This window comes from Myripristis murdjan, chromosome 13 (genome assembly GCF_902150065.1).
Source record: "Myripristis murdjan chromosome 13, fMyrMur1.1, whole genome shotgun sequence".
Lineage (NCBI taxonomy): Eukaryota > Metazoa > Chordata > Actinopteri > Holocentriformes > Holocentridae > Myripristis > Myripristis murdjan.
Window position 1 is genome coordinate 35,865,056 of NC_043992.1, and position 26,116 is coordinate 35,891,171.

The 26,116-nt window shown below is 43.0% G+C and overlaps 1 protein-coding gene across 1 annotated transcript in view; it reads left to right on the forward strand.

Moving 5' to 3' along the window:
* The first annotated feature begins 1,607 nt into the window (after positions 1-1,607).
* The window catches only part of LOC115370070 (T-lymphoma invasion and metastasis-inducing protein 1-like), a 66,957-nt gene continuing 42,448 nt past the window's right edge, over positions 1,608-26,116 (forward strand). The window contains exon 1 of the mRNA XM_030066889.1: positions 1,608-1,720. The gene's annotated coding sequence lies outside the window, so the exon portion shown is untranslated. The remainder of the gene's footprint in view (positions 1,721-26,116) is intronic.

Below are 26,116 nucleotides of genomic sequence, written 5' to 3' on the forward strand. Positions count from 1 at the left end.
CAGTTGCCAGCATTTTTTTTTTTCCATTAGAGTTGTATGACATACTGGGCCAGATGCAAGAAATGATATATGACCAAATTTCTTCTTATTTCTGTTTGTATCCACGATTTTCTTCTTTTTCTTTTTTTTTAAGTACCAATTGATTTCTGGGATTCAACAGTGTTTTCTCATTTTTGCTTTCCTCATAGGTAGGATAAAATTTTACAAGTGGTCGAGAGCATTCTTACCAGGATAAGAAAAAGCTTTCTCATTGTCACAGGTGATTAATCGGTTGTCCAGCACATGGGAACACACTTTTAAAACTGAGGAACATAAAAAACGCATCAGCTTGGGCAATGTGTCTTTTTGGTCTCCATTTTAATACAGAACAATTTTCATTTTATTTCAGCAACTGTGCATCCATCTGCTGAGGCAACAGTCACAGCATCACAGATTTTTTTTTTTTTTTTTTTTCCCATTGTTGGCTTTTTGACTTTTCTGTAATGCCAATACTGATGCTATGGAAAATCACTTTTTCTCTCCTTATTTCCCTCTTTGGTCAGTCAGTTTAACAGCACCTCAGTTCAGTTCATACTTGCATTGTCCCAAGAAGGGAAGAATGACTTGGCTCAGTGCCCACAAGCCACACAGTCACAATCAATTCTCATTTCAGCAGCTGAATTTCTTTTTCTCTCACGTCTTCGTTTGGTGGCATCTCTAGTTCTCGGGCATCTACCAGGGGTAATTTGGGAAAGTTTTGCACAGGTCACAAGAGCTGCCCTTATATAGTGTTTAGAGGGTATTACCTCATGCTAGTAACAAATCCTCAGACACACGTCTCCAGTCTCTGAACAGGTGGGCTGCATCATTCAGCACACCCGGGTAAGAGCAGATTTAGAGTATTTGGTGCAGTGCTGGGGTTGACTTCGCTTATGTTTTCTCCTCAGAGAAAACATAACAGAAATTTAAGAGAATGCTGCTGGATGTGGGCCTGTGTCTCCTGGGACCTCCAGTGGACCAGACACATCATTCAGCAGCCTCATCAGATCATTGCTTACATATGTGATCATACATATGATCGAGTTTCTTCACTACAGTTGATGGTTTTGTTATGTTGAGGTCTTCTTGGCCCCTAAACCAGAATCTTTTTGCGTTTGGGTGTTTAAATGGAATTCAGTTTGAGTGTCACTGTCATTTTCATTCATATCCTTTGCATGCACAGTGCACACTGATTAAAGGATGTAATTGCCTATGAATGCTGTTTTGTGCTTGTGTGTGGTGTTGGTGTTAGTGATGGTGGTGGGGCGGGGGGGGCGCACAGACTCTAGAATTCACTGCACCAACCATACAGAATAGATTAGGTATTGAAAAAAAAAAAAAAAAAAAAAAAAAAAAACACTATGCACACTGAGATTGTGGCAGGAGTATCGCACTTGAAGGAGTCCCGGGGAGGGTGCACATCACAGACGCAGATCCAAAAGGAATAAACTGGAGCGGATTGGCTCAAAGGAGAGGTAAGTGGCGTTCTCATGATCCATTTGCACGCCGTCTCCAAGGGCCGTGCGCTCCTCCCCTCTCGGCAGTGTGGAAACAACACGCATGGTCCGTGGCCAGGCGAGCGGCGGACCTTGGAGAGGCAGGACTCAAGGAAACCGATGGCCGGCAGCGGAGGCGTGTGAGCGGACAACATGATTTCATCGTTAGGACGGCAGCAGCGGCGCTCCAGCGGACGCGGCGGCAGGTATGTACGAGGGGAGAGATGCATGCAACCCCGAATCATGTGGAGGGGAGAAATTAGCTCGATGTCCGATCATGCTTCCCCGTGGTCCTAGTGCCGTGTGTGCGACCGCGTCACTCAATCATACAAGTTTATAAGACGAGACAGACGTCCGCGGTGCCGCACTGACACCGTGTGCTCCCTCACGTAGCCCTGGATACGACGTGCTTTTCTACACGGAACGGCAGCAGTTTGACACATGTGGCGTCATCTGCCACAGCCAGTGATTTGGACAAATTCCTAAGCGCCTTCATATCGTCTGAGCAGCGATGGTTACATGGCAACGCTGCCAAGGTTAACGCTCGTCCAGACGTTTCAGTTGCCGTCCCCAATGCGCACCCCGCACAGCGGCACCGCTGCCTCGGCTTGCTCGGTGTCAGCAGCGCAGGATGTTCGCCAAACCAGGCATGCGAGAAAAACAGGCACGGTGACCTGTCCGGCTTTACCTCAGCTCCGAGTCAGCGCGTCGGGTGGTCCGCTGTGATCGCAGGAGTCATCTCCACAGACTGTGAGTGTGTGGAGCATGCAAGTCATGAAACGCATGGCCGCACAGTCACACCGACTGGCGGAAAATGCCGACTTATTTGTCTTTTCCATCGTTTTCCATTCATTCGTGCTTCGTCTGACAGTGCGTCCAGCAGAAACATTGCTGTCTTGCCACCGGCTGCTTTAGTAAACAGCTCATGCGCATTTCTTCGAGTGAAAGGCGTAGCTCAGCTGTGCATCCGCATCACTCCTATGACCTTAAGAGTTTGTTGCAGCGTCTGAACAATATTTTTGGACCTCAAATGTTGTCATGTTGTAGCTATTGTGTTGGCCGCAACAATCAGCATAGCCCGTTGATAAGTTGGCAGCATTCAGGTGCATCTGGCAAGGTTGAATCACACTGTGTAGGCTATTGATTGCCTGTAGGCAGCATGACAGGAGGAGGACAAATGCTGTGGGGGGAGAGAAGTGTTTGCAGTGATGTGTTGTTAACAGGTATATGTGCTGTTGCCCATCCTCCCCCGTCCCCTCCTATTGTTTCTGTCATTTGTGCCTCAGTGAAATGTAAATAGAAAAAAACCTCGAGGGGAAAATATTTATCATTACTTTGAGAGTAAATAGATTTTTAAAATTACTTATTTTTAAATATGTGAAATACATTTGCATTAACACATTTCTACAAATTTTTGAATGTGTGGAAAAAAATCAAAGAGCTGTAATTTTTTTAATTTATTTATTTATTTTTTTTTTCCCCCAAATGGAGGAAGATATGCCTGTCTTGGTGCATACAGGGGATTCTGACACAAAGAGTTAATTTACTGGCACAGTTGAGTCTTGTTTGTGGCTGCACAACCGCTCATGTGAAAAGGCAAAACAAGCGCATATAAACTCTGTTACATTGTGACAATACTGCAAATACAAGTTTCTGACCCATCGTTGAACTAGCATTTGCATTCATTTCCATGTAAAGCACTTGTGAACACATCACACCAAAATTTTCTGCATGCTTAACAGACTTAAATTTGCCTAAAGTGCTGTATTGGCATATAGTATTAAATTTGCATACAGTGCTGCTTTCTCATTGTTATTATACAGAGCCGCAGCAGCTTGGACGTGTTCCCATGTTCAACTTGTTGGAACACCTGCACCCAAGTTGTGTTTCTTGTTTTTTTTTTTTGTTTTTTTTTAACTATGATGATAAACAAACTGCATAAAATGTTGCATGCATGTAGTCAGGGAAGTTTATTGTAGCTGTATTGTTTTTCTTTTCCTTGAACTCAGCTCATTAGTACATCCACCGATCGCGGATACGTTTCTGCAATTTGTGGTGCCAAGTGGGAGAAATTGGAGTCTACACAAGAAATCCTACATGTCCTGCTTGTAATTACCGCCGGGAGGCTGACGTGATTGTTTTTCCCAAATGGCAGGTTGTATTTACAGTGAATATGATAGGGCTGGAATGCATCGTAAACAAGACACGGGAGAAACATGCAAAATAACCTGTCAGTGAGACTGGAGGTGTTTGTTTGTCTGGGATCTGGACACCCGAGCCAAACTTATAGGCTAATTGCTGTAGTGTAGAGCATTTAATGGCTCCAAAAACTGAGTGTTTCGAGTCTGCTCCAAGACCAGGTCCAGTCAAGTTCATGTCAAGAGGAAGCACAGAGCATGTCCAAGTCCAAAATGGGCAATGCACTTTGGATGCCTTGGATGGATGCTTCTGAATCCTTGTTCCATAACCTTCAACATCCAGCAACATAAGGTACAAGATTTAAAGTCAGTGTTCCATAATACATACAAAACCAAACACAAAGTCTCTTAAGGTGCTGGGCCACCACGAGCCGAGCAGATCAGCTTCAGTGCTCCTTGGCGTCGATTCTCCAAATCTCTGGAGCTCCACTGGATGGACGGAGCGCCAGTTCTTCCAAGAGATATTCCCTCATTCGGTGTTTTGATGGTGGTGGAGAGCACTGTCTAACAAATCAGCCCAAAATCTCCTGCAGGTGTCCAGTTGAGATGTGACTGGGATGTCACCAACCATCCTGTGGATGGGGACGCTCTCATCCTGGAAGTGACCACTCCCAAATGTTTGGTGATCACTCAGAATAACTGCCTTGATTTGCAGTGAGCCTTCCCTCTAAGTGGACAAAGTATCTTTTGGAAGAATGGAGCTCCATCCCTTCAGACTTTCAGAGACTTATAGAATCTATGCCAAGGAGCACTGAAGCTATTCTGGAGGCTCTTGGTGGCCCGACACCTTACTAAGACACTTTATGTATTTTTTTCTTTTAATTTGTCACCCATCTGCAGGTTTGAGCGTCATTACATACCATGCTTAAGTGCAGGCTTTTATATTTTTCTTAGTGTCAGAGAGAAAGTTAAAGCTTGATCAGGTGCGGAAAAATGTGCAGACAAGAAAACAGACAAGAAAAGTGATCCTGAGAGCAGACTGAAGCACTGCAGCTCTGGCATTTGGTGTCATGCGATGCATTTTTGATTGGCATTAGATTATTATTATTATTAACAGCATTTCTGTGAAATCATGTTGTTGACCCCCATGAGTAAGGCTTTTCAGAGCGGAGACTGCAGCCGCAAGTCAGTCGCTGACATTAATGTAACTTTTCTTTTTCACGGTTATTGTTTTGATCTGACATTTGGCTTGGCTCGCAGTAACTGTTAAAATGTAAGCGCCGCACAGGTGCACCTGGCAGAGGCAGTAATTGGAAGCAAGCTCTGCAAGGTGTTGATTGCAATAAGTATAGAACTCAGAGAATAGCCTAAACAAGAGGCTGAATGCCGGCCGGGGGGCAAGGAACAATGTGGAGCATCCAGCAGGACGGCCTCAGTGTTCAGATGTGACCTGAGGGCTGTAAGCTGAGCCCACCTGTGTGACATGCCCGTACACAGAACTCGCTCCCTGGGTCTTCCTCTAGCTCTCTCTCCTCTCTCTCTCTCTCTCTCTCTCTCTCTCTCTCTCTGCTTTCTTGGGGATCAAGTTGGAACTCGTCCGGCTTCCCTCTGGCTCATGTCCGCGCTCATTTAACTCCTTCAGGCCGCATTCTCCATCTCAGAGATCTCAAACGTGGACCAACTTGAGGCGACGCAGCGGCCGTCTTAACCACACATGAAAGAATGTGTACGCATTCATATGGTAATGTGTTGACTTTTCGTACAATCCGCGACTTTGTTCTTCCTGTGTGCACAAGCATGTACTACCAAACGCGGATGATTCCTTGAAATGCGCATAATTTAACCCTTATAAGTGTTCTTTGTGAATTATTCATCTCCATCCCACGTCTACATAACTGCTCGTTCATTTGTGAGATGTGCAAAGCAAATACTGGAGAGTCGACTGTTGTGCTTTGTGCCAAGTAAAAAACTTAGCCAGCCTTGTGATTCAGAGTTTTCTGTGGCAATTTCAGTACAGAATAACGCATTCCAATATATAGACTGTATTTAAAATCGGCCACTCCTAACTACTATTTACTGTGATTTTAACATAATTAAAAATATTTTTATATCATAAATGTCAAGATCAGTGGCTTTTTAAAATGATGTTGACAGACATAATTCTGTTACCTTTCAGTTTAGCCAGTTCTGCATTTAAATAAATCCCTTATCAGAGGTAAAAAGAAAAATCTGCAAATAATAAGTGTTTTTGTGGAGATGTAAAGTACAGGAATATGGCAACAGCCAACACACACATAGCTGGAAATCTTGCCTTTTGTCTCGTTCTCGTTCTTCTTCGTGGCTCTTTTTGGTTTCATAATGAGAGCAGAGAGCTGAGGTCCCTTCATCCTCAGCGCCTCGCAGGTTTAATAATGAAATGACCACATCCGCAGCTCACGACTGCTCGCTAAAATGCACACTGCCAGCAAAGTTGTTTTAAATATTTGAGTAAACTCTGGGCTGGAGTGGTGTTTGTGGGTCCGTCTGAATATTTCATAGGTTCAGACGTCGAATAGCAGCTCTGTGCAATGAAAGGATTTATGGCTTTATATTTCATTTAGGCTTAACGGACGATAGAGACATCAAACTGACAGTATTTACAGGTTGACTGCTGCTAACTTGGCTCACGTTTTTTTGGAACAGTCTACACTGCAAAAAAAAAAAATCTCCAGCAGAACAAGCCTTTCAGTCTGATCTTCATTGTTAAAAATGTTTTTCTTATAACAAGTGGAAAAAAATAGCCAAAATAATCCTGATTGTTTCCAGTGCTATTCACCCTGTCTCCAGAATTTTCTTGAATCAAATGTCATTTCCTTATTATACTTTGTTTCGACATATTTACACTTGTTTCCAGAAGAAAAAACACAAAAACATGAAATTTCATTGGAAACAGAATTTTTTCACTCGTTTTTAAGAGAAACAAGATTTTAACACTGAAAATGACACTAGATGTTTTAAGATGGAGACTTTTGCTGTGTGTTTCAGTAGGTTTCTTTAAGTAAGACGCTGCTCCCTTGTAATTATGCTGTCAAAATGATGGCTCTGATAACATTACTCTTAGTTAAATAACGTTTAACTTGCAACCTTTGGTGGCCTTGTATTGAAACAAAGCTCTGATCCGCAGCGGGCATATTGTGCCAGAGTGTTTTACTCGCTGCTGTGAGTGGTCTTCTCTGTTCGGACGCTCGTGTTGAACGCAGGCTGCACAGGCTGATTGCCAAATTTGTCTTGTGAGAATTAATTGCACTCCCTCCTCACAGAACAAGAGATTCCTTATATTTCAGCAAGGCAGGCTCTTTCCATGCCGCTGGTATACACAAGAAGTGGTTTTATTCCGTCTTTTTTTCCCCTCCTCAATATCTACATTTGGTAATCACATTATATTTAGTGCGTAAATTTGGGTTTTCTTTGTTCCTTTTCCTGCCCAATTTGATGGATGAAGGACAAGATCACGTTTCCTCTGTGCTTCTGTTTACATCCATGTTCTATTGAGCTGTAGACAAGAGCGGGGTCTTCCCTTGTTCTCCTGACAGGACATCTGTCTCCATTAGAGTGTACTATTGATGTTCTGCTGTATCAGTCAGTCTTCCACTGCCTTTGGACGGTTGAGAAGAGGCATCCCTTTGTTCTTTACACTCAGCCACATTAGAAATATGTCTGTATCAGCTGCCTCACGAAGCCAGAGAGAGTTGTGCTGTAGGTGAATCACGGGGCAGCCTTTGCACTATTTTCATACAATATTTTACATGCATTTAAAAAAAAATCAAAAAAACAAACATGCCTACTTTTCTCATTTATTGCCAACAACATAACACTGGAGATTGACACATAGCTTTATTTTCCAGCCTCTGACATGTAGGCTGAAGCCAAAGTAAGGTCATACTCGGGGGGTTCATGACATGCTCACAGTCAGCATAAATCTGGAGGAGCATCTAAATGGCACGCTTGCTGAGAGTTGATCCCAGATGCTTGGCAGAGGACAGCCACTTCTTGCCGTGCAGCACTTTAGAGGGACTTGTGGATTCACTCCATACAATGTGAGAAAAGCCTGGGTTGTGTTTCAGCAGCGACAAAGCGGCGAGTGCTTTCACACTCTTTTTATGCGACTCAGATTGTGGGTGAAACCTTAGCGGATACAATGTAGGGCTGCTTGATTTCCACACATAATGAGACTGTAGCCCTCCTCATAAATTATAAGGCTAAATGAACATTCTCATCAAAGCAGAAATGAATAGGCCCTTCGCTGTGGCTTTGGCCTTGGAAACAAGCAAACACAGCGCTCTCCACAAATTGAGTCAACTTGCCTGAGCAGTCAAGTATTGACTTGAGCTTCAAAGCCTCCTTTGAGGTTGTGGTAATGCGGGCGCGAAAAGTGATTTCTTCAAAGATTCTGTTCCAATTACAGTGGGCTACTATTCCTAAGTGAGAGGCCAGTGTGCGCATAGAGAGAATAGCGGATGGGATTCAGCAACGTTTTGCTCCTCGCAGCGGTCATGAGGTTTGTAGAGACACGGCAGATGAGCACAGAAAGGCGATATCAAAGCTGTGTTCCTCCTCCTATTTCGGAGCTCTGAGCAGGAACTTATGACCGGTTGTCGGAGATGTGCTGGGTGATGAGCATCTGGCTCACGTGGCTGATAGAGCCTTGTGGTTGGGATGAATAATAGATACTAAGTGCTCTAAACTGCAGAGAGTGTGAGTCACTTTGGGGGAGGCTGGAATTAGGCTTACTGTGCCAGCAAGAGGTCAATTTCATTTGCATGAAGTGGACTCTGGAGTTGGTTTGAGATGACAGCCAGTTAGCCTGGATGTGTTTTTGAACCCAGCAGATGGATATCGCACGTTTTAGAAGCTCATAAATCGTCGCGGGTGTATACACTGCAAAAACTCAAAGTCTTACCAAGATTATTTGTCTTATTTCAAGTCAAAAATGTCTCATTACACTTAAAATAAGACATGATCACCTCAGAAGTAACTTGTTTTTAGACAATTGTCTCTTGTTTCAAGTGAAAATTTGCTTGAAACAAGTGAAAATTTGCTTGTTTCATTGGCAAAATTTGTTTCTTGTTTCTAGCTAATTTTCACTTATTTCAAGTGAATTTGTGAAAATTGTCTAAAAACAATTTGCTTCTGAGGTGATCATGTCTTATTTTAAGTGTAATGAGATATTTTGACTAGAAATAAGACATTTTTGACTTGAAATAAGACAAATAATCTTGGTAAGATTTGGAGTTTTTGCAGTGTACGGTGTCAACCAAGTGCACAGATTACCTTACCTTACCCAGCTGTAACTGCATATATAGGTTACTCTGGTTTATTTTAGCTTTTATAAGCTGCAAGCATCTTTTAAATAACTCGTATTGGAGAGAGCCACCTATGCTGTATATGTTCAGTCCTAACCAATCAGTTTCAGCTTTTTTTCTTCTTTGATGTCGGCTCTGGAGAGGCAACCCGCTGCTGGAAACCACTGGGTTCCCCGCTAATGATCTGTACCAGTCCAGTGTTGGGGTTACTGCTTTCATGTCTTGTGTAACAGTTGCATTTTTCCCTTTTAGATATCCGTCGCACAGAGTGTTCTCTTTCAGCACAATGTATCATCTGTCTCCTCTGAAGGACACCACAGTGGGGACATGTGTTTCGAGAAAATAAACCTTCAAAAAATAAACCTTCAAAGAAAAAAAATAAAATAAAAATAAACACTCGAACCCTTGCGGTGAACGATGTTCCTTCCAGTGTTGTCGTAGATTCACAAAAGACCCTTATGTTTGACCCGGCAGTGCACACAGCCTGGCCCTTGTTCCAGAATGAAGTGTGATGCGTGCCTAATTGCAAATTTGTATTTTTAGAGCTCTGCCTCCAGATTTGGGAGTAAAATTTGAGCTAAAACACAATTAATTTGTGTAAGATGAAGAAACGGATAGGTTTGTTAGTTAAACGTGCCTGGTAATGCTGTGAGGCTCTTATTGTTTCGTCCCACCGGACTTGTTTCACTGCATTGTCAGAACGCGGTGCATGTTGTTAAATGCGTTTCCATTTACATATTCAGCTTGGTCATGCAAAGCAGAGCTATTTTTATGCCATATTTCCTGATAATTTGACTTTTGTCTGCAGCGCCACACAGGCCTTATGCTCAGTTGAAATTAGCCTCTTTGATAATGTCCTTATGTTGAGCATTAGCGCGGCTGAATGTCAGCCTAAACTCATCTGTTGCAATAAGATGTGAACAAACCGACTGACAGCACACTGCATCAATATGAAACAGAACAATTTGACATACGAGCCAAAAAATATTGAATATTATTTCATCCTGTGGGACAGTCAGAACTGCTAAAACAGTGCATGTGTAGTCATAGTTGGTGGTCTTTTATCTAACAAGTTAGGGTCAACAGTGTGACATCATGTGCTAACTATGTTAGGCTCATTAGGCAGCAGTGTGTGTAGAAGTAGCTCAGCCCCCTTGACTTTTTCCACGTTTTGTGGCGTTACACTGATTTCAACATGGACTGAGGACTGTTGTCACTGACCTACATACAGCAGCCCGTGATGTCAGTGTGAGTTTTTATTTACAAATTTTTGCAAATGAATTACAGCTACAAAACTGTAATGTTTTGCGTTAATAAATATCCATCCTTTTGCGGTGATATTCCAAATTATTCATTTGAATGAGCTTGGGATGTTTTTTCAGGTTGAGGTCCTCCTGTAACCAATTCAGCAATGGGCTGCAATTGACTACATTCAAGAAGAAGCTAATTAGAATAAAACGCATACGTCTATAAAAGGTCCCATAGATGACAGTCTATGTCATAGCTGAAAACTATTGTCTAACTAAGTCCACGGAAAAATTTGGAGTATCCAGAGACATAATTGTGAGGAGGCATAGATCTGTGGAAGTATATTAAATAATATTTCAGAGGTGTTGGAGGTTCATAACATCATCGTCGGATCCATCTGTTCGAACGAGAAAAATATAGAACAATCCATATCCCTTTTCCACCCCTTGGAATGGTTCGCTGTTTGGCAACGGCTCTGGCACTCGCCCCAAATTACAAACCGTTTCCAGCGCTTCTTCAGCAAAATTCTGGTGCTTGGCCTGGAAGCCGATTTTGCCCCATAAACTCACTGGACTGGAACCAAGAAACTGGTCGCATAAGAGATCAGAAGGCAGAGTAATATCCCCACCTTTTGTTGTTCACATTAGAAAAAAACAGCAGCAGCAGCAAAAAACGTAGCCAGATTATCCCAAGAAGAAATGAGTGAAGTAACTCCCGGAAGTCAGTGATCCATCAAAGATGGCAACCCTTTACTGGCAGGATGGTGCAGTAGAGAGACCCAGGACCAGATGGAAAGTTGACAAGAACAAAGTAAATTCAAAATTTGTTTGAGTGAACTGGAGGTGAGCTGGGAAAAGCGGGTGCTATTCAAACTACAGATCAAATAATAAGATGAAGAAATTAAACGGGCGTGGGAGGGGGGTACAGGGACTACAAGAAAGAACACAACAAAAGCGGTGTTGGATCGTTTGTTTGGCGCTCACCGGTGGAAACGCAGGCCAGTTCTTAGCAGGGTTGAGCTGAGCACGGGCCCAGCACCAGCACTGGCATCCTGCAAGTGGAAAAGGGGTATTCTGCCTCGAGTTTGTCAGACCAAACTGACCAAAAGACACAAATGCAGAGTGCAGCGGGCACTCATGCCAGAAGGATCACAGTCAGTGCAGCACTTGAGGTGGAAAAACTGAACTCTTTAGCCTCAATGCAAATCACTTTACATGTCAGAAAGTGGGCACCACCATCCCAGCCTTGTAGTTTAGTGGAGGCAGCATCAGGCTGTGGAGCTTTGTCAGCAGCACGGCCTGCGACTCTCGTAAGGACAGAGGGGACAATTATTCGGAGCCAAGTACGGGGCAAAATCCTGAGGGGGAACCTGCTTGAGAGCCAAAGACCGTAGATCAGGATGGCAATTTATGTTCCAACATGACAGTGAACCAAAGCCCAGACTTGAATCCCATTGGACGGCTGGAATGGCTTTAAGATAGCTGTTCACATATGCTCCCCATCAAGCTTGAGCATGAGCGAATCCGCTCCGACGTTTCCAAGAAGATTCCAGACTGTAATAGCTGCCAAAGGTGCTTGTACAGAATATTGACTCGGGGGGGGGGGGCTGAAGACTTCTGACTAAGCACTTTGAAAGGGGAGAGCACGCCACTTTGTTAACTGATGTTGAGGATTGAGGAAGTTTGAGGAAGGATTAAAACCCAGGTTCATAGTCTGAGTTATATGGATGCCAAGACACATGATAACCCATGACATTAATGTAATTAAATGACTCTTGAATCCAGTGTCTCGATATCACATGTCTATAAAAACCAAAAATGGAGCTAAATGCCCTTATACTTTGGGTTATCACAGGATAAAGGTTTTGCTGAACTCATAAGGCATGTATAATTACAATAAATATAATCATCATTTTTAACTGTGCGCCCTCCACTTTGAAACTACATAGTCTGCCTTAACTTTGCAAGAGTTTCCGTAAACATGCTTCACTTTGTCATTATGGGTTATTTTTCTGAAGATTGGTGGCAAAAAACAAACAAAAAAAAAAACAACAGTCTACATTTATTTTGAATTCAGACTGCAACGTGACATCATGTCAAGGGGACTGGGTGTTTTCCAAAGGCACTTATCCTCAACAAAGGACAAATCAGAGCGGTGTTACTATATATAAAAACAACATTAAAGGGTAACCAGGTTGCTGTATCTTTCGGATGCATCGCATTTAGGGAATTTAATGCACATCCTGGCACGCGGCTCGCTCAGCTCTACCCTCTTCAGCTTTTTTTTTTGCTCTGCACCGCTGAAGGAGATTGGCAGTGATTGCAATGGGTTGTGACACCTGGACAGCATCAGCAGTCGGAGGTGTTGCCATGGATCTGTAACCGTAGACTCACCTGCCAAATTGCTCTAGCGGTATTGAATCGCCTGTCAATGTATTGGATGTCCAATTCAGTCGGCTCCGAAACTCAGCCAGGACGGCGGCAGATTTAATGGCCTTGAGCGTTTTGCGTTGTGTAGCCCGGCTGCAGGGGAAAGCGAGCTGCGTGTTTGAAATGCCTGTGGTCGGAGCAGACATGGATTCGGCATTAGCCCACATTTCATTGATAGGCACTTTTATTGTGCTTGCAGCGTTCTCAAGGAGACCACCAGATAAGCAGATCCCATCTCATGAAATATGAACTTCAATTCATTTGTTTGCTGAAAGACCACTTAAGCCTATGAGGAATGCAGTACAGATATTATATTAGGGTTAATATTTGCTTACATATTAAGTAAATGTTTTTATACCAGTCATTATTACCCCCACACACACACACACACACACACACATGCATCATGTAGACAGCGCATCAGTGTATTTTAATCTATATTTATGTTAGATAACCGGTGTAAATAATGATGTTTTGACATCATCATGTCATAAAATTGTATTATATGCTTCCAGTGCTTTTGTTTTCATAGTGTCTCGTTTCAGTCTTGGATCTTGTTTATTGAAAAGCAGAGATTGGAACAGATTGTGTGTGTTTGTTTTTTTTTTCTTTTTTTTTCTTTGTACTATAAAAATCCAGTGGTTTAGTTTAATACAGGGGTCACAGCCTTGGCTGCACATGAAGCCACATTGAAAGGAAGCCAGCCTGATGACGGCGCTGAGAGCTTTTTTTATTTTGGTCATCGTAATCACAAAGTCTAGACACGGCAATTCACCCCTTCCAAATCTCTGGACTCCTTTCAGACAGGAGAATAAGCTCCGGCTCTCCTCCCTGCTCCCGTTTGGTTATCAGGGTGTGTGACCCAGTGCAGCCCGGGGGCACGTTTCAGCGTCAGTGTGTGTGTGTGTGTGTGTGTGTGTGTGTGTGTGTGCAGAGCTGCTTCAGGAGCACATGATGCAGGCTGCAGCACTCAGCCGAGCGAGCGCCGCTGTGCCCTCCGTCCTGCGTCCTCGCCGCTCCTCCTCTCTCCTCGCTGTGTACCCTCTCCGCCGCTCCATCATCTCAAAATGAATCCAGCACCGCTGTCACTGCTGACGTGATAGCCACACGACATCACCGGTGCTATGACAACAACACTCCAGCCCTCCCTCCATTCACGGGTCCATTTTGGACAGTCTCGCTGAATGTTCCAAATTATTGATGTGCCGCATCAATTCGGCTCTTTTTTTTTTTTTTTTTCTGCCCTCACTGCTTTTGAGGTGATAAGAACATTATTTTTGTTTTTTGTCATCTTTTAACCAAAAAAATCTCACACTTTAAAACCACAAATCAATAAGATGGAGCTACATATTTTTTCCCATGTATTTCTACGTTATTACTCTATTACACAGCACCATTCGATTCAGATTATTCTGATTTAAAGGAAGCTTGAGTCTGAATATTCTGGTAGTCACAGATCTTATGAATGATTTTTTTTTTTTTTTTTTTTTTTTTTTGGTTCTCTTTTTAAAGATAGAGGTTGCAACATGTAGTGTAAACATAATGCTCCTCGTAGGGGTGTGGAGATGCAATTAAAGAGGAGACGAGGGAGGGAACACGCATTCCTGCCGGCAGTAGGTTTTTAGTTTAGGGGAGTGGAATTAGAGAGCGAAGGAGGGAGCAGAGTGTGAGAGTCAGCAGGGGGAGGGGGGGATTTACAAACAGGCACTCCCCCTCCCTTCTTCGACTCCTCAACTCATCCTTGCACATAGGAGTCAGTCTGCTGTGGACTTGAAAGAGGAGTACCAATAATCCTTTTGTACTGAGCTTGAAATTTTTCCTTCAGTGATGTTTGGAATTACTCCGGGCCGCCTGGCAAAAGAGGTGGCACTCTTCCCTCTCCGCTTGTAGCCAGCAAGGTAAGTCATTGTGTTTGCTCTTGTGCATTTTTGCCTCTTTGCAATATTGTGTATTGGGCTGTGTGCTCGAGACAGCAGAGACAAATGGCTTTCCTGCCCTCACAACCTCCTACCTTCCAAAAGAGGTGCTAAAAGAGAGCAGTTGTCGTCACACATTTGTGTCTTTTTTCCTCTCCTCTCTTTTCTTTTAAGCAGCCGGTGAAAGTTGGGTCTTTAGGCACAGGTTACAGTTTGTTTCAGAGTTTTCACACTGAATCTGAAAGATGCAGAGGCACATGACACACTCCTGTGGATTGTGCTGTGTGGTGGGATGTGTTTTTTTTTTTTTTTTTTTTTTTTTTTTTTTTTTTTCCCAGGATTTATCAGAAACTCATGAACAGTCCCCTGAAATTCCATCAAGGCTTCAATTTCCTTGGCACCTAATTCATTATTTTATGCTTTTTGTATCCTGTCCACACATCCTGAGCTCTTTGCTGCCTGTGCTTTGGGGTGGGGTTTCCCACCTCATGTTTGTACCTGTGACACTCTCTGTATGGTACAACTTTACCTACAACTGCAGGCAATGAGCTATTGTGCTGCTCCCTATTCACTGGCAGACGCAAACAATACAGCTTGTGTCTGCGTCATTGTAATGACAAAGCAGCGGTGGTGGTGGTGGTGGTGGTGGTTTTGTGATGCTGAGACCGGGAGATGATGAATTGCAAATGGGAAAGATGGTCAAAGTCAAGGAGAATTCCCAGAGCGTGTCCTGGGGGGTAGCTGAAGGACTTTATGATGTGCGAGTTCATTTAAAATCTGGGCTTTGTGTTGAAAGCCCGTTGTGAGTCCTGTGGTGGAGAGAAGGGTGAGAAATGGTCATCTGGTGTCATAGTTATGGAAATGTATTGACCGGCCCAGGCTTACCAGGACAGAAGGTCAGGCTTCAGTTTCCAGGCTGTTACGGCTTGACAATGCCCTTGTCATGAGCACAGAAAAGCAAACTGAAAACACACACACACACAAAGTCACACACACACACACACACAATCCATAAGCTCTTCTTGAAGTCGTTACATGAAAATCACATGGAGTTTTGCCCCCCCCAGTCTCAGTTTGACCTGACAGAATCCTTTATCCCGAGAAGGAAATATTTTTAATCACAGATTGATTTGCATGGTTTTCAGCCATAAGCTTGATTTAATTAAAAGGCACTGTGGAGTTAACAAAGGTTTTATTGTAGATTTACAAGTCAGTGGAGTTCATCTGAGATCAGGTGGTCTTTCAAATACTTATCTTATTATAAAGGTTACACACGCGGCGTACAGCCTCTCCAGTCGTTTCCCCTCGTAACACGGCACTTAAACCGCTGGAGGCCTACTTGGCTTAATTTTGTTCCGGTTTCAATTAGGGGTCGGGGGAAGAAATTGATTCAAGTAAGAATCACAAATCTTGTGCGATTTGAATCGATTCACAACTTTGATTCCTAAATTTTCCTCAGTTACACTATGGTTTCAGTGCTCTCAAAGCTAAATATACTGCAGACAGCTCTTTGGCGAGCCCACAGTTCTGTGCAGTGCCGAGTATTACTAGATAATTCTGAGTAGGCGAAGAAAGTAACTCAGTCCGTAGCCTGGTTCAGTTCAAAAGACATACGCTCCTACAGCATTGTAGGTAATGTAGGCTCCTCCTGTAAGAGGTCCAGAATAAAATTCGTCGGCTGTTGTATTTGCCAGATTTGCAGATTAACCTGCTCAAAAGATCTGCAGGACACTCAGCTGATGAGTCAATCCATCTTGGACCACTTAAGTTTGTTGTATATTGTGAAACAGTTACCTCACCTCATTTCTGCACAGCAACTTGAGACAAGCAGACCTGAAGTTGGTTTGACATTCACGCCTTCTGTGTTGAGTTCAGGCAACGTGAAGGAGATACTGACTGATAACTCCAAAAATAATGTAAACAGTGTACAGGAGGCTTTACTCGGTGCAGCATTTACCTGCAATATGTTGTGTACTGCAGTTATTTTGATGCAGGTAAACCTAAAGCAGCGTTGTGATCAGCAGGGATGACTCTGTGCTCATAATGTAGGATAGCATTCTTACTTTTGTCCAGAATGCCCTTTGATATTCAACAAATGAATCATACAGGCTCTGTTGTGTAATTACATATAGGCCTACATGCTCATGTGTGGAAACTTTTTAGTGATTACTGCTAACGTTGTTGTGCTTGAGGCAAATGCTAATTGGTTTTCATCTGAACGCACTTACCCTGGTGCAAATGTAGCGCCAAGCCATGCTGCCAAATTTAGCTTCTGCTGGCTTTTGTGCTCTGATTTTATCAGACATAAGTCTGTTCTGTCTTAGGTCATGTTATGATTCTACATCTTGCAGTCATCAGTTGCCTAATACTCCTTTTTTTCCCCTCACAGTTCACCAGTATCAGTATGGTAAGAAAGGCATGATCTAAACAATTATAAAAAGGAAAATGCTGTGCAAAGCTTTCAGCTACATTTTTTTCTTTAATTTTATACCTTCACAGGAAAATGTATAATCTTGTTTTGCCCTTGAGGTCTTTGCTGTTGCCGTTCACCCATATAAATATAAATGCATCTTGATATTTTGTGTTTCATGTAAGTGGTTCAAAAATTCAGTGGGTTGAGCTGTCTAAATAGCATTTAATGGGAATGTTCAGGATTTAACAGGCCTATTGATATTAATCTATTGAGGATAGGACACTCTGAGATTGGAGCAGTTTTGTTGTTGTTTCTTTTTCCGAGACATTTGCCACCACCTCCTGTCAGCAAGTATAGAGCAAGCCAGTGGAGCAGTTTCTTGCAACATCATATGAAAGCCATACCGCTTACTTCCATGACCTGTAGTGATAGCAAGAATAAGTAATGCATTTCTAATGGATTTGCATGCAATTTGGAGAGAAATTCTTCCCCCCCCAAAAAAAAAAAGAAAAAATTCAAAGAAGAGAGTGTGAACAGCTGTCTCGTAGCAGTAGAAACCAGAAAACCAACACTCCAGAGCTTGCACATTTACTATAAAAAAGAGACTGAACTTGTAAACTTGTGCAAAGTTTGACTGAACGTTTGCATCCCAGTGAACTTCGTGTTCGTATGAGGCGTCAGTTCCAGCTGCGATCAGAAAACAGAATCTTATTCAACACCAGTGTCCCTATGCGGCACATCACTCCTATGAAACACAGGAATTACAGGTATTACCACAAACCCTAACCACAGTTGTTTATGCCTTAATTAAAATGAACTGTCTCATTTCTAGGGAGTGCCTTTTCTAAGTGAGACTATCAAACTGCCAAAATACCTATGCACGCAACTTGCCACCACACATTGGCTGTGTAAGGGATCCTCCTGAAGCTGAAGCTGGCTGATGGTTAAACACAGTGGATTACAGCTACATTGTGACTTTATCAGTGGCATTTTACTGCAGGGCAATAGAAGATTCCTGTGCTGGAAAAAGACTGATCAAGGCTGCTCGGAGCAAGACAACACATTTTCTCCCCTGCTTTGTGTAGTCATGTGTGTCAGGATCCAGCTTGGTTATGCTTGAGCGCACAAGGAAACACGGCGGGGGAGCTGGAAGTGTTATGGTCGAGATGGTGCTCAGGGATGACTTCTCTGCTGGTTCAGTCTGCAGATACACTTCTGAGCAAATGGCATCGACGACTTCGAATGGTGGACACATCAAGAGGCTAATGAAAAGGCAAAACGCTTCCAAAAAAAAAAAAAAAAAAAAGCCAGGCAGGCAGTTGCAGTTTGGAAACTTTTGCGTTATTTGGAAATTTGCTCTCACATCCAAGATGAGCTGAAACAAGAATACTCCTGTGTTTCTCATCTCATCGGCTAAAAGAAGCAAATCTCCCATGGTTCTGCATGCGCTACCTTTTTCAATACCTCCATTCAAGGCAACTTTGTACAGCCCATTTGTAACATAGCCTAAAGCTATTTATTCCCTGCTCATTAATATTGGAGTCAAAATGGAGAAAACAGGCCTTGACATTGACCCAAATGTGTTTTTTAGAGTGGAGTTTTGGATTGTGTGCCTGTATTTGTGGTGCTTTATAAAAAGGAAACGCTCAGATTAAAGCCTGGCTTGATATTCCCACTCGCTGACCTGGAAGCAAATGATTGCCTCGGTGGAAGATGATCCCGAGTGAACCGGATTAACAGAAAACACACTTTCAATACACAGTCGCAGTTCTTCAGTGTCCTTGGCATTGTGTCCATTCGGTTGCCAATGAAGGGACATTCAGGCAAACAGTCGGCTGCCAAAGTGAGTCTGGTAGGTGAATGGCTCACCCGGCGGGGTGCTGGCCTGTGGTGTGAAGACTTCAGCGTCCATTCAGTGCAGTTAACACTGTGTTTCACCGGAAAACAAGAAAAAAAAAGCACTCAGAATGCATATCTCCCACCAGCACTATCCAGCTGTCAAGATATGCCATCCCCACATGTTAGATATTCACCAAAAGTTAATGACGCCCATCACCACACACGCATTTGAACGTTATCTCCATTTGTATGTGAAGCTACGCCAGATTTTGGCCAGTCAGTGTGAAAAATGATGCAGTTCTTCCTTGCACCATCATCAACCTTTCCACCGAGTTTTGTGGTGTTGCATGAATCAAAAGTTACCTGTATTTTTATGTGAAGCCACGCCCACCGCCACGCCCCTTTTCGGTCAATCACTGTCTAAAATGAATCAGTTCGTCCCGGTCCTGTGATCAACCTTCCCACCAAGTTTCATGCAAATTCACTCAGAACTTTTTGGGATAATCTGCCAACAAACAGACAAACAGACCGACTCTGTTGATGGAGGTAAATAGTACAGCGTTGAATTAGACTGAAGCTTAGAATGAAAATGAGATGATCTGGTGCGGCGCTTCATGCGTCACTGGACTTTCTCTCTCTTCACTGTTAGAAGGTGCAGGAGGGGAGAGTCCGCCTGATGATTGAGCTTTAGGTGATAGGGATGTAATTATACACTGCAAAAACGCAAAATCTTACCAAGTTTATTTGTCTTATTTCAAGTCAAAAATGTCTTATTTCTAGTCAAAATATCTCGTTACACTTAAAATAAGACATGATCACCTCAGAAGTAACTTGTTTTTAGACAATTTTCACTTGTTTCAAGTGAAAATTCACTTGAAACAAGTGAAAATTTGCTTGTTTCATTGGCAAAATTTGCCAGTGGAAAAAGTGAAAATTCACTTGAAATAAGTGAAAATTAGCTAGAAACAAGAAACAAATTTTGCCAATGAAACAAGCAAATTTTCACTTGTTTCAAGCAAATATTCACTTGAAACAAGAGACAATTGTCTAAAAACAAGTTACTTCTGAGGTGATCATGTCTTATTTTAAGTGTAATGAGATATTTTGACTAGTAATAAGACATTTTTGACTTGAAATAAGACAAATAATCTTGGTAAGATTTTGAGTTTTTGCAGTGTATGTTCAGCTAATGGTTTGGTTTGATATGAATGTGTGATATAATGCTTGTGTTACCTGCAGTGGTAGAAAAAGTACTAAAAAGTTGATGACAGAAGTATTGTGATATCTTACTTAAAATGAAGTATGACTGAAAAATTCTACTTATGTAAAAAGCAGCTCATTTGAATTGTACTCAGAGTAAAAGTTACTGAGCTACTATTCAGAGACACTCATTTTGTTGGCTGTGATCTTTTCAGTGCAATTATAAAAGGATGAGAGTATTAAGTTTTAACCATGATCTTTCCATTGGATTTTTTTTTATTTCCAGAGTCGACTCAGAGTCGGCCTTTCAGTACGTTATTCTTTAAGCCCTGTAACCTGCAAGTAAAGGTTTTCTTGTTACACTTGTTAAAAGTCTTGTTGCCCTGTCAGTTGTTTTATTGGCATTTCCTTCCTTTATTGGAAACCTGAAATGCTGCCACACAGCAAAACTGAACCTTGACATCCTCAGTAGCAATTTTGACCGAGTCCATCTCTCTGCCTGCTCTCACCAGGAGTGTGATGACCCAGGCTAAAACATGCCAGCCTTGCACTCTGTAAGAATCACACAATGCAAAATAGAAAAGAGCATCCTTAATGTCATTCCAGAGATATTACAGTAAAGCATGTTTTGCATATTGTCATTTTTTTTTTTTTTGTGTCACAAAAAAATTTGGCCAAAGGCTTTTGCAGCTGCTATTTTTGTAATGGTCTCAGTTCTGTCATTTCTGTTGCAGTGTCCTTGTGCACGTAGCTTACTGCATACATAAGGCATTTGCTTTTGCACACAAAACCTAGAGCCGAGTCCTGGGTCCACCTTCTTTTTTCCACAGCAAGAGCTCCCAGTGAGAAGGAAAAGTCAGTGCCTGGATTCGACATGGCTAAATTAACGTTAACCTAAATTATCACTCTCACTCGTTGCAACAAAAATCTAATTTTAACTTACAGCTGTTTTTTTCATGCAAAGCATCCTGCTCTAGAATGCAGGACTTCCCCGAATGCAGCAGTTTCCCTCGGTTAGGGCAACAGTAATCCAGCAAAACACTGGAAAGGGCTGGAGTAACCAGTGGGCACAAGCCTCGGTGATGTTGGTCACAGAAGGGGCTCTAATGATAAAAATGTCAAGCGCATTTGCTCCTGAGGCGAGCGGGAAAATGGTTTGAGTGTGTTTGAAGTGTGATTGTGGAGTAGCCTATTGTAAAAGTCAGGAATGTGAGGCATGTAAAGGCAGACTAAAGTTGATGCCTTGTGCAGCCTCGTATCGCCAGGGGAGACCTTTTCACTGACAGTGACAGTTACAAGCTATGAGAAGGTCATCTCGTGGAATTCTCTGGTGATTGTGGCTGCATTTTGTCGCAGTGACTGCAGCCTATTTCATTACAGGAAACCTTTTTTTTTTTTTTTTTTTTTTTTTTTTTTTTTTCATCCTCCTGCCCGCCGGATGCTTCTACGACAAACCAAGTATTGATGTACAATTTTTGTGTGATCCAGCCATCTCTGCCTGGCAGCAAATGTTTCCTTTGCATCTGATTTAGCAACTTCAAAGTTTGACATTGTTGGGAGTTAGAGTTTGAGTGATTTAACAAAGGAGGTGCCTTTACACTAAGGCGTTTAAGCTGATGTTTGCCTCTAAAGCAGCTTAAATGAGTGCAACAGTACAGTAAGCTCGACTTCAGATCACCAACATGACCAAAGACAGCATGAATCAAAGGGTCCCTAATGCTCTGACGGTGTCTTGCTTACAGTAGGCGCTGCAGAGGAAGAAGACGCTGGAAAGCCAGATGAAATTTAGGCGAAAAAAGGTACGCAAGATGAAAGGAGAGATAAGACTGATGGAAATTTACTTTGCGCTTTCATTAATAGATAATAAGCAGAGGCGCTTTGTTCGAGTAAATTTTGAAATCTTCAAAGGTGATAGACAAAGCCCTAGCATTTATGTGTTTGACACGGTAATAATGAATGATGAATTGGTGGCTGAACCTTTTAAGCGTCAGACAGAGTTGCCAGTTGTCCTTTCATCTGAACAAAAGCTAATTGTTGGGGGATTCTTCTCCTTGGGGATGCAGTCTGTGTCAGTCAAAAGTAAAAAAAACGTGTACAGACCCATTTGTTGATGGCCCTCCCAGGTTTTAGGGGGCACAGGTTTGTGTTGTAGGAGAAATCCCCCCGCTCACCATATCAGCTTGAACCACAGTTCCCTTCCCCCACAGGTCCGTAGTAAGAAGAGCCACTACAGGCTTTATCCACCAGCCCTTTGTCTCCACGGTGGTGCATGGCTGGCGAAAGCCTCCAATCAACAGTTGTTAGAGGACTTCAAAGGTTCCCAATGAGGAGCTAAGAAGCTGTAAGCAGGATGCGCTCTAGATTGTAACCTTCTGGTCAGGAAATGTGTAGGCATAGGTGAGATTTAAGCGCTCGGGATGGTTTCGGCACAGAATGGCATCGTAAGATCTCCGTTTAGGAAAAGAAACGCTCAGCGAATTCTCCCGCCGTTACATGTCATTGCGTCAAATTTCAACGGTGATTTTTCATTCATTCTGATCTTTCATTTTGTATCTTATCTCAGCGCTAATTTCACAGACCCATTGGTATGCCCAGTGCATCTTAAACACAACAGACGATCGCCTGCGGCCACAGCAGATGAAAGACAAAGAATGCAGTTGCTAGGAGTGCATCATAAAATTATTTAGACAAAGAATAATAAGAAATTTAGAGTCAAACGTGAGCCTAAGTAAGGTCGGCTTTACACAATGTATTTTCTTTGTAATTAGCTGCAGATTGCAAATGAAACTGTTACCGATGCCAAACACGTAGGGAACACTGCAATTCATGATGCAAACCCAATTCTTGATTTTTTTATTTGATGATTCTCTGTGGAGCTTCAGCACAACTAGAGCTCCTACACAACCCGTGGACTGCAAGCTGCATCACACTTCCCCCTGCAGAAGAGCTAAATATTCACATTAATTTGTTTTAACCAGCAGCCATACATGCTAGTGAGCTGTTGTCAGACCTATAGATGGTCAAAAGGCTACGTGTTGACCTACCAAACCCGCAGCATCGGCTGTGCACACATCCCATTCAGAGCTCAAACAGGGGCAGGACCAAGGGTCTTTGCACAAAGCACTGCCCTAGAGAAAATATTGGCTGGAGCAAAGGTGTCACCAGACCAAACAACACAAGCTGCTACTCAACGTGATCTAAATCAGCAACTCTTACCTAGAGTTAACTCTTAGATGTGGCAGATTTCAAGGAGAAAAAAACAAAACAAAACAAAAAACGATTAAAATCCACCCACGGGCAATGTGTTTTCAGCACTTGGTGAGTATAATTGAATAGCAGAAATAAAAAGCAATAAAGACTAAAGATTTCTTATATAAAATGTAGTATACTTTCAGATCTACACAGTCACAACCTTGATATGTATGTCTAAAACATGATTATGGCTTACGGGTTGCATGCCCCTTTACATGGGCATGCATTCACTGAATAGGAACTGTGTTGCAGAAGGGTGATTTTCATTTTCCCTTATGTATTTGTACTAACAGCAGAAGTGCCGGTACCAAAGAATAAATAATATATTAGGTAAGCTTGGTTTTTGCCTTTAGGTCTTGTGCTACTCAGAATCACATCGACATGCCAGGGAAAGGGAAAACAGTTTAATAAAGGCGAAGAAACTTCCTTTCCCATCACGCTGGGACACTAAAGCCGACATGGACGCTCCGAGCGGCCAAAATAGCGTTGGCGTCGGTGCTTTTAACAACTTCGATTACGGTGCATCTCACTAAACTCAGCCGTATTAGCCGACACACCCCAAAGCATAACATTAGCGACGTTCGTGGTCAAATGACTTGCTGAATATAGCCCACTGCGCCGTGCCCGCAGGCCAAAAGCACGGGGGCTGGTGGAACAATCTACCTTCATCACCGATTGCGGCTGTCACGCCGGGTCTCACACCGGCTGTAATGCCAGCCGTTATTTGGGTTGATGTGTGCTGGCATCCTTTCTCGGGGTGTTCCCTTACATTAACAAAGTCCTACAGCGACGCGGCCACCTGAGCCTTTCATGATGGGGGTCAGACGGGTCACAGCGGCAGCCTTGGCGGCTCTCCTCCGGAACATGAAATCAATTCTGCAGCAAATGAGAATGACCGGGCGGCGAGGCCTGCTGGTGCGTCTATTTTGGTTCTCGGTGAGATGAGCTCAGTATGAACTCGTTGTTCAGAGCTGCAGTATTCTGCTTAAGCCACGCTTTGGCCTGAGGGGTTGCAATTCGTATTAACTCTGTACTAATACTAATAATATTGTGTAGGTATGTTGATATGCATGTGCTTGCTCTGTTGAAAATGACACTTTCCACAATGAAGATATTGGCATCGGTAGTTGAATTTGCAGGATGAATATCAATATGTCTGTTCAATAAGGTACACATTATTTTTCCAATTGCTGTATCTTCTAGAGATAAATTGTGAATCCAAAACAAATGAATGGATGCTAGAGCAGCCAAAAGCCCCAGCAGCTGCAAACAGTAAACTGGCCCATCGCTTCACATTACGTTCTGTGCCGTTACTTGGTACACAGCTATTCAGCACAACTCAAGTCGCTGTCATTATTGCTGAAAGCCTCCCTTCCCAGCTGTTTCTTATTCAGGGTTTCCTGGGTTACAGATCAAATTCAGAGAGAAAAAAAAAATTCTCTTTGGCTAAAGACAGTGGTCCGCAGTCCATTTCTCTTTCTCAGACTGCTAAATGAAGACGGGGAGGAAAAAAAAAACAAAAAAACTTTATTCATCAAGTCAGAAAAAGGACGCTGGTTATAAATAAATGCCATCCTGCAGGAATTCACCGCGCCGACATTCAACATCTAAAAGCGGACGCAACAAAAACAAGCCGTGCTGTGATGTCAAATTTCCCTCCGGCCTGATAGAATCCTAAATACACTCGATCACACGTGGGAGCAGAAAATGAGTCATGAAAACAAGAGTTGGGATGTTTGGTGCATCTTCCACTCACAAAGACGCGCATGACTTTATGTCAGAGGGGAAATGTGAGCTGGCTCCAGTGTTAACCCCCCCTTTCCATAGAGCTAACTACCTGTGTTATTATCTCCGAGTCTGGAGTGTTCAGATTACAGGGTTTTGTGTCGGAGCTTGTAACTAGTTTGCCCGGTGCATTCTTGCTTTTCACCAGTGTGGCTTCGCTGACAGGAATGTGTTTCAAAACCATACCAGATCATATTAAACAGCTCGTCCAATTTGCGCCTGCATCCCCCCCGCCCGAGCGTACGCCTCCGATCGCCTCTCGCCGGATTCTCCTCGTGCGCGCGTCCGTCCGTCTTGTGTTTTCACATCAAGCTCACAGATGCTGGAATGTGTGGCCAGGTGTTTCGCTCTCTCGGCGAGGTCTCCTCTGTGTTTGGAAGTCCTTAAGCCATATTATAACCGCAGGGCAAGAATTACACCGTTTCCTCAAACGACAGAAGCGCCTTGACGTTTCTCTCCTTGGGGATCTGAAGGAGGAGAGGAGCAGCTCGGGGGGTTTGGACGGGGTTTCTGCCGCGCTCCTGTTCCAACAGGCCCAAGTATTTGTCAAATATAAGCTGGGTTTTCAAGTGGTCTTTAATAACAAAGGACCTTAAATCTACCTGTCACATACTTCAATGATGACCAAATCCCACAGTGCACGGAATGGAAACATGAAGAATTGGCATTTTCTAGCCCCCCCCCCTGCATATTTCCGATGTCGTAGACGTTAGGCCCGTTTCCACCACAGGAACTTCGGGGTAGTATATTATATTTTAACTTCTGATATACTGTAAATTAAATAGGTGAAAGAACTGTTTCGGGAAATTGCCTTTAATGTTTATGGTGTTATTTTATAGATATTATAGTGCATTTTGCAATTATAGCAATGCTGTTGGACTTTAAAAGCAACATACATGGATTTTTATGGGCATATTTTGAGTTCTGGGATTGGGCTGACTTTTGGGCCGTTTTTATACCAGGTTGGGCGGGTTTTGGGCTGGTTTTGAGTTGCTGTTTGGCTGCTTTTGTCTCACAGACCTGGCAACCCTGCCTGTAGC